This window comes from Oryx dammah, unplaced genomic scaffold (assembly GCF_014754425.2).
Source record: "Oryx dammah isolate SB20612 unplaced genomic scaffold, SCBI_Odam_1.1 HiC_scaffold_21, whole genome shotgun sequence".
NCBI lineage: Eukaryota > Metazoa > Chordata > Mammalia > Artiodactyla > Bovidae > Oryx > Oryx dammah.
In genome coordinates, this window is record NW_024070205.1 from 36453633 (window position 1) to 36461691 (window position 8059).

Sequence of the window (8059 nt, forward strand, 5' to 3'; positions counted from 1 at the left end):
GCATATTGAGTGTAGCACTTTCACAGCATCATCTTTCAGGATTTGAAACAGCTCAACTGGAATTCCATCACCTCCACTAGGTTTGTTCGTAGTGATGCTTTCTAAGGCCCACTTGACTTCACTTTCCAAGATGTCTGGCTCTAGGTGAGTGATCACATCATCATGATTATCTGGGTTGTGAAGATCTTTTTTGTACAGTTCTTCTGTGTATTCTTGCCACCTCTTCTTAATATCTTCTGCTTCTGTTAGGTCCATACCATTTCTGTCCTTTATCAAGCCCATCTTTGCATGAAATGTTCCCTTGGTATCTCTAATTTTCTTGAAGAGATCTCTAGTCTTTCCCATTCTGTTGTTTTTCTCTATTTCTTTGCATTGATCGCTGAAGAAGGCTTTCTTATCTCTTCTTGCTATTCTTTGGAACTCTGCATTCAGATGCTTATATCTTTGCTTTTCTCCTTTGCTTTTCGCCTCTCTTCACAGCTATTTGTAAGGCCTCCCCAGACAGCCATTTTGCTTTTTTGCATTTCTTTTCCATGGGGATGGTCTTGATCCCTGTCTCCTGTACAATGTCACGAACCTCATTCCATAGTTCATCAGGCACTCTATCAGATCTAGGCCCTTAAATCTATTTCTCACTTCCACTGTATAATCATAAGGGATTTGATTTAGGTCATACCTGAATGGTCTAGTGGAACTACCCCATGTCCGAGGTCAGGGGCAGCCAGGAGGAGACACCCCGCATCTGAGGTCAGGGGCGGCCGGGAGAAGCCACCTCGCACCCGAGGCCAAGGGCAGTGACCCTGAGGAGCCACCCGAGCCCGAGGCCAGGGCCGGCGGCCGGGAGGAGCATCCCGAGGAGTGGTGGCTGCACAGGCGCAGGAGGGCCTAGAGGAGCCATCCCACGTGGAAGGTCAGGAATGGCAGGCGGTAAGGAGATACCCCTTGTAAAAGGTAAGGAGCAGCAGCTGTGCTTTGCTGGAGCAGCCATGAAGAGATACCCCACACCCAAGGTAGGAGAAACCCAAGTAAGATGGTAGGTGTTGCAAGAGGGCATCAGAGGGTAGACACACTGAAACCATACTCACAGAAAACTGGTAAATCTAATCACACTAGGACCACAGCCTTGTCTAACTCAATGAAACCAAGCCATGCCTGCGGGGCAACCCAAGACGGGTGGGTCATGGTGGAGAGGTCTGACAGAACATGGTCCACTGGAGAAGGGAATGGCAAGCCACTTCAGTATTCTTGCCTTGAGAACCCCATGAACAGTATGAAAAGGCAAAATGATAGGATACCAAAAGAGGAACTCCCCAGGTCAGTAGGTGTCCAATATGCTACTGGAGATCAGTGGAGAAATAACTCCAGAAAGAATGAAGGGATGGAGCCAAAGCAAAAACAATACCCAGCTGTGCATGTGACTGGTGATAGAAGCAAGATCTGATGCTGTAAAGAGCAATATTGCATAGGAACCTGGAAGGTCAGGTCCATGAATCAAGGCAAACTGGAAGTGGTCAAACAAGAGATGGCAAGAGTGAACGTTGACATTCCAGGAATCAGCGAACTAAAATGGACTGGAATGGGTGAATTTAACTCAGATGACCATTATATCTACTACTGTGAGCAGGAATCCCTCAGAAGAAATGGAGTAGCCATCATGGTCAACAAAAGAGTCTGAAATGCAGTACTTGGATGCAATCTCAAAAACGACAGAATGATCTCTGTTTGTCTCCAAGGCAAACCATTCAATATCACAGTTATCCAAGTCTATGCCCCAACCAGTAATGCTGAAGAAGCTGAAGTTGAACGATTTTATGAAGACCTACAAGACCTTTTAGAACTAACACCCAAAAAAGATGTCCTTTTCATTATAGGCGACTGGAATGCAAAAGTAGGAAGTCAAGAAACACCTGGAGTAACAGGCAAATTTGGCCTTGGAATGCGGAATGAAGCAGGGCAAAGACTAATAGAGTTTTGCCAAGAAAATGCACTGGTCATATCACCCTCTTCCAACAACACAAGAGAAGACTCTACACATGGTCAACATTGAAATCAGATTGATTATATTCTATGAGGCCAAAGATGGAGAAGCTCTATACAGTCAACAAAAACAAGACCAGGAGCTGACTGTGGCTCAGATCATGAACTCCTTATTGCCAAGTTCAGACTTAAATTGAGGAAAGTAGGGAAAACTGCTAGACCATTCAGGTATGACCTAAATCAAAAGAGTGTTAAGATCCCCCCAAAAGTAAAATAAATGATACAAATGAACTTACAAAACAGAAAGAAACTCACAGACTTAGAGAATGAACTTATGGTTGCCAGGGGGAAGGATGGGGGGAAGGGATAGTTAGGGAGTTTGGGATGGACCATGGAGAGCAAGGAGATCAAACCAGTCAATCCTAAAGGAAATCAACTCTGAATACTCATTGAAGGACTGATGCTGAAGCTGAAACTCCAATAATTTGGCCTCCTGATGTGAAGAGCTGACTCATTGGAAAAGACCCTGATGCTGGGAAAGATTGAGGACAGGAGGAGAAGGGGATGACAGAGGACGAGATGGTTGGATGGCATCATCGACTCCATGGACATGAATCTGAGCAAACTCCAGAAAATGGTGAAGGACAGGGAAGCCTGGAATGCTGCAGTCCGTGGGGTCAAAAGAGTCGGACACAACTGAGTGACTCAACAGCAACAACAAATATTTTAAATGGATAACCAACAAGAACCTACTGTACAGCAAAGGGAACTCTGCTCAATATTATGTGGCAGCCTAGATAGGAGATGAGTTTGGAAAATGGATACATATATATGTATCCATGTATATGGCTGAGTCCCTTCACTCTCCACCTGAAACTATCACAGCATTGCTTGCTAATTGGCTATACCCCAATACACAACAAAAAGTTTAAAAAACAAACAAACAAAAAAGATTCCCCCAAAGTGAGTGATTTACGAGAGGAGAGGGAGGTGGATACCAAAATGGTCACACCCCTGAGCTGGCACCTCCAGGACTGACTCCACACTCAGCAGTGTCCTGGCAGCCTCCTCTCGGCCATTAGGACCCCAGCAGTGGTGTTTGTGGACAAGGCTCTGGGCCTGCAGAAGCATTCTGGTCTCAGCAAACCCCAGGAAGGGGAAGGACTCCCCAGTAGAGCACCCTGGCCAAGGCTGATGCCCTGCTGCTCTCTGCTACCCTCGGGGTCTCTCTGTAAAAGCCCAGCCCTGCCCCCCACATCCTGTCCAGCTGGACTCCAGGGGACTGAGGCCTCCACAGCTTAGGTCACCCTGCTTGCGATGGGCCCTGAGGTTCCTGTCCTGGGGAGGAACAGGTCCCTCCAGGCTGGGGGCTAGATGAGCTCCTGGACCCGGCAGGCTTCTCCCCTGGAATAGATTCCAGAGTCCAGAATCCTCTGCTCAACCATCAGTGACCAGCAGCTGGAGAGATTGAAAAGGACTCTTTGGTGAAGTCAGAGGCTGAGCAGCGCCCTTGTTTGGAGCGGACAAGCCTGGGCACTGCTCAGCTGGCACAGGGCCCCTGGCCAAGCCCGGCCAGCCACACCCTTGGACAAGCCAGGTTTTTCCTGAGTGGAAGCAGGGTTCAAATCCCATGTGCTCTGCAGGACCCAGGAGTCAGGCAGGCCATCCGGGTCCCGTAGGAAAGGTGGGGAATGCTGGCCGGCAGCCAGGGAGGGGAGGGGAGAGGATGCAGAGACGCTTCCAGGCTGCTTCTCCACCCTCCTGAGTCACACGGGAACGTTTGAGACCAGAGGCAGGTGGCCGGGGCGGGGGAGGGGGGCAGGGGGAGCTGTGGGGACGGAAACCTTCTCACATTCCCTGCTAGGATCACCATGGGGATAGAGGAGCGGGGTGTGGAGGGGGCAGGGGAAGCTGGGAAGAGGTGGAGAGGAGGGTTAGCTGCAGCTTCAGCCTGTTTGCTGCTTCCTCTCCTCCCCACCTCCCTCCTGGCCAGGGACGTGGCCCACCAAGACCATTCTCTGGACACACTGGCGGGCCCCACCCACAGGACAGGGGACTGGCCTCCCCACTCCCCTCGGATCCCAGGGCAGCCTGGACTCACATTCACCCTACCCCCACTCTCTCCCACCCCTGGGGACTTCTCCTTCACTCTACCCCAAACATCAAGCCAGGCAGGCCCTTGCAGGGCAGTAAACACCACTCTCATCTCTGTCTTGGCATCATGGCACAGATTCTTTCCAGTCCCCACTATGCCCCAATGGGGTCCCTCACAAATTAGTAACTAAGCAACCAGCAAGAGCTGCCTTGCATGACCCCGGAAGAGGTGACTAGGGATCAGCCTGGGTTCCCCCCACCAAGCCCCTGTCTGGGCTTTTAATGGGAGCCGCCCTCAAGCCCCCTCCCTGAGAGGATCCCGCTGTCCCTGGGATCCACAGGCTGTTTCTGGGCACCATCCTTGTTTGCCATTTGGTGCTTCAAGCAAGCCGAGCCCTGTTTTGCCAGCTGCTGGCTGGTACCTCGGTCCACCCTGCAGCTGGAGGCCCAAGCAGGGAGCCCTGAGAAGCCCTTTGAAGTCCCATCTGGGCTGACAGCCCTTCTCTGTGGCCTCCTACCAGGGGATCCCATGGCCTCTGGTGTGGACAAATACCCCCAGAGCTCCAAAAAGTGCAGCCATCTTTCCAGAAAACATGCAACCAGGCTGGGCCTCCTGGCAGCCGCTGCACGCAGTTCTCGGGGCTAGACCCATTGGGGCCGATGGCTCTCTGCAAACTGACATGGGCTTTGGGGTGCAAAGAGGAACCAGAAGACCTCAGGGTGCTGAGCTCAGCCCCACCCTGACCACCTCCTACACAGGCAGGACTGAGGAGAACCTGGCGGGGTTGGGGGGGCAGTGTTTAGTGCCAGCTGCTGCCTTGTACCCAGGCCTAGAGGGCGGGCAGCGGGGATTAGTCAGAGATTCCAAGTTGGGTCCGTGGCCAGCCCAATCATGGGGATCTTCTCCAAGTGAAAACCTCGGCCTGGGCTTGGATGGAAGTTGGCCTATGAGCTGGAAAGAGCCCGGTCCACCTGGCTGGAGATGTTGATGGCCCAGGCCACGCCAACCTCCAGGGGTCTGGAGCAGGGAGGAGTTTGGCTTTGCTATCTCTGCCCCTGGAGGAGAGGGGTTCCTTCCTGCCAGGACACACAAGGGGTTTGGGGACCAGCAACTGAGCCTCCAGTTCAGCTGCCCACAAACATCCCTGAACAATGCTCTCTGCCAAGCCCTGTGGATGGTGGTGAGATGTGGAAATAGACAAAACCAGTCCCTGTCTTAGAGGAATTCCCAGGAGACAGGTAAATGGCATCACAGATGTACAGAAGCCCAGAGAAGCCACTGAGAACCACTGGAGAAGGACCCCTGAGCTGAGCCTTGCACGATGGGGAGACTGGGTCAGCAGGAAGGGGTGAGGATGCTGAAAGGCCTCTGCAGGGGTGAGGGGGGCCGGGGCTCATTTGTTCAGCCATCCCCTCCCAGTGCCCCCCACGTGCCAGGCCTTGGGAGGCGTGAGCCAGCGCACAGCCCCCTACTCTGAAGCTTCTGTCATCCAGGAGGCCGGAGGCCACAGCTGCACCTGCCCGGCCGGCGGCCAGGGGAAGTGACTCGCCTCCCAGGCTCCTGCAGGCTGCATCTCGAGGGAGCCCACAGGAAAGAGTTTGCAAGTTTTATGGCCACTGAAGTCAGCTTGGGCCTGGGTCGGGCGCAGGCCAAGCCGGCCGGTTCTAATTAGAGGACTGGGCTCCTTGCAGTGGCCCTCGGGGCCGGGGGCGACGCCAGGTTTGCAGAACAGCCAACACTGTTTTGTACTGGTATCTCCCGGCAACGGGGGCCACTCTGACGGTGGGGAGGCACCCTGGGAGCTGGTGAGAGCCAAGGCCAGCCTGCTGCATGGCCTGTGAGCAGCCAGGCCTGGCTGCCCTGGGCTGGAGCTGGGCCTCCCACCCTTGCCGGCCCCTCGAGGGACTGAGCTTGGGGAGCATGTGTCCCTGTGGGGCTGAGGAACCACTGTCCTCTCCTGCCCATGGCACCAGGGCCAGGACCCAAAAGGATGAAGGCAGAGCCTGGTACTGGCAATTACTTTATTGCTTTAGGTTGCCCTGAGCTAGCATTCTAATACCATGCCTGGCACACGCATAGTAGGTGCTCAAAATAATGAAGGACAATGAGAAGTGGGAGGGAGGTTCAAGAAGGAGGGGACATATATATACCTATGGCTGACTCATGTTGATGTATGGCAGAAACCAACATCATATTGGAAAGCAATTATCCTCCAATTAGTATGTTAGTGATAGTGCTCAGTTCAGTTGCTCAGTCATATCTGACTCTTTGCGACCCCATGGACTGCAGCACGCCAGGCTTTCCTGTCCATTACCAACTCCATCAGGTTCCTCTGTCCATGGGATTTCCCAAGCAAGAATACCAGAGTGGGTTGCCATTTCCTTCTCCAGGGGATCTTCCCAAACCAGGGATCAAACCTGAGTCTTCTGAATTGGCAGGTGTTTTCTTTACTAATAAGGGAAGCCCAATCCTCCAATTAAAAATAAATTTAAAATTTTTTTAAAAGAAGCCAAAAAAATAATAATAATGAAGGACAAATAACTGGAACCCAATGTCCAGACAATGCCTAGCACACAGTTGGTGCTCAAAAAATATAGCCTGAATAGCCAAATCCAGTGGTTAGAACTTTGCCTGGCCTATGGCAAGAGCTCACTATGAATGGGCTGAACTAAGGAAGCAATGAGATTTATCTTCAGCATGATGCCATTGGCTAGAAGAAGGTACCCTGCTGTGCTTCTCCCCGGCCTCACCCCACCCTGCATCCCCAGTGCCCAAGCCAGAGGTTCCTGCCCCACTGCTGGGGGTGGGGGTGGGGGAGAGACACCCGCAGGCAGCTGGTCAGACAGTGTGAGTCTGGCCTTTGAGTGCTATTCCCGGCAGTTCCTCTGATTCACAGCTGTCCCAGGAACAGTCATGGCTGTGTCAATAAATATTGGTGACTCTCAATGACCTCTCCGTCTCGCAGGGCTGTTTGGGCCTTCCTGCTCCAAAAACCCAGTCCAGGCCATTGTTATTCCAGCCTGTGTATAACTCCTCTGGCCAGTGAGAGGGCCTCGGAGAATGAATGACCCTGCTGAGCTGATAATCCAGGAAGCATGTGCCGTGTCCCAGCTTTGCCTTTTCACATACCCATAGCTCCCCAGACTGCCTGGGAATTTGTGAACCTGGATGCAGACAGTTGGGTGATGTTGGGACCCGAGGCAGAAAGATCCTGCTTTGATCCTGCCCTTCCCCCCGCACCCCTGCCTTGGGTGTCCGTTGTCTCCCTTCATGATCTGAATGGACAATATCATGTCGCAGATAGACACCACACACTGGGCAGAGAGAAGCTGCCCTTGTGGTTTTCAAGGTCCTCACTTTCCATGGTTTAGACTCAAGAATTAGAATTTGCAGTATTTCCTCTATTGCACCCTCTTTATGGGGACAGCACAGTTATGAACACAGGGGATTTCCTGTCATCTCCTAGATTCAACTTCAAAAAATATTTATTGCCTGCTACCTGTATGCCTGGAATTCTGGGGAACACAACCAAACCAAAGACAGACTCAGCCCAGGCCTCAGAGAGCTGGCAAAGCAGATGGTTAAACAAGCTACTGCTTAGAGAAGGATTAGGGCTTTGGTGGACAAGCTCAGATGCTACCAAAGAATCACAAAGACTAAAAGAGCCTGCGACCAGCCACCACGTCTAATTCTTGTTTGGATCCTGGATTAAAGCAAAATAAGGCTGGTCACTAATTTTAGGGACTATTGGGGAATGAAATTATGTATTGCATATTGGATCATATTCCTGCATCAAAGTTAAATGCTTGGGCATAAAAATGGAATTTGGGCCATGCAGGAGACTGATCTTGATCTTAGAAGGCCCTTGTTTAAATATTCAGGAGACGGGACTTCCCTGCCAATGGTTAAGACTCTGAGCTCCCAATGCAGCGGGCCCAGGTTCCACCCCTAGTTAAGGAACTAGATTCCACAGGCCTCAAAGGAGAT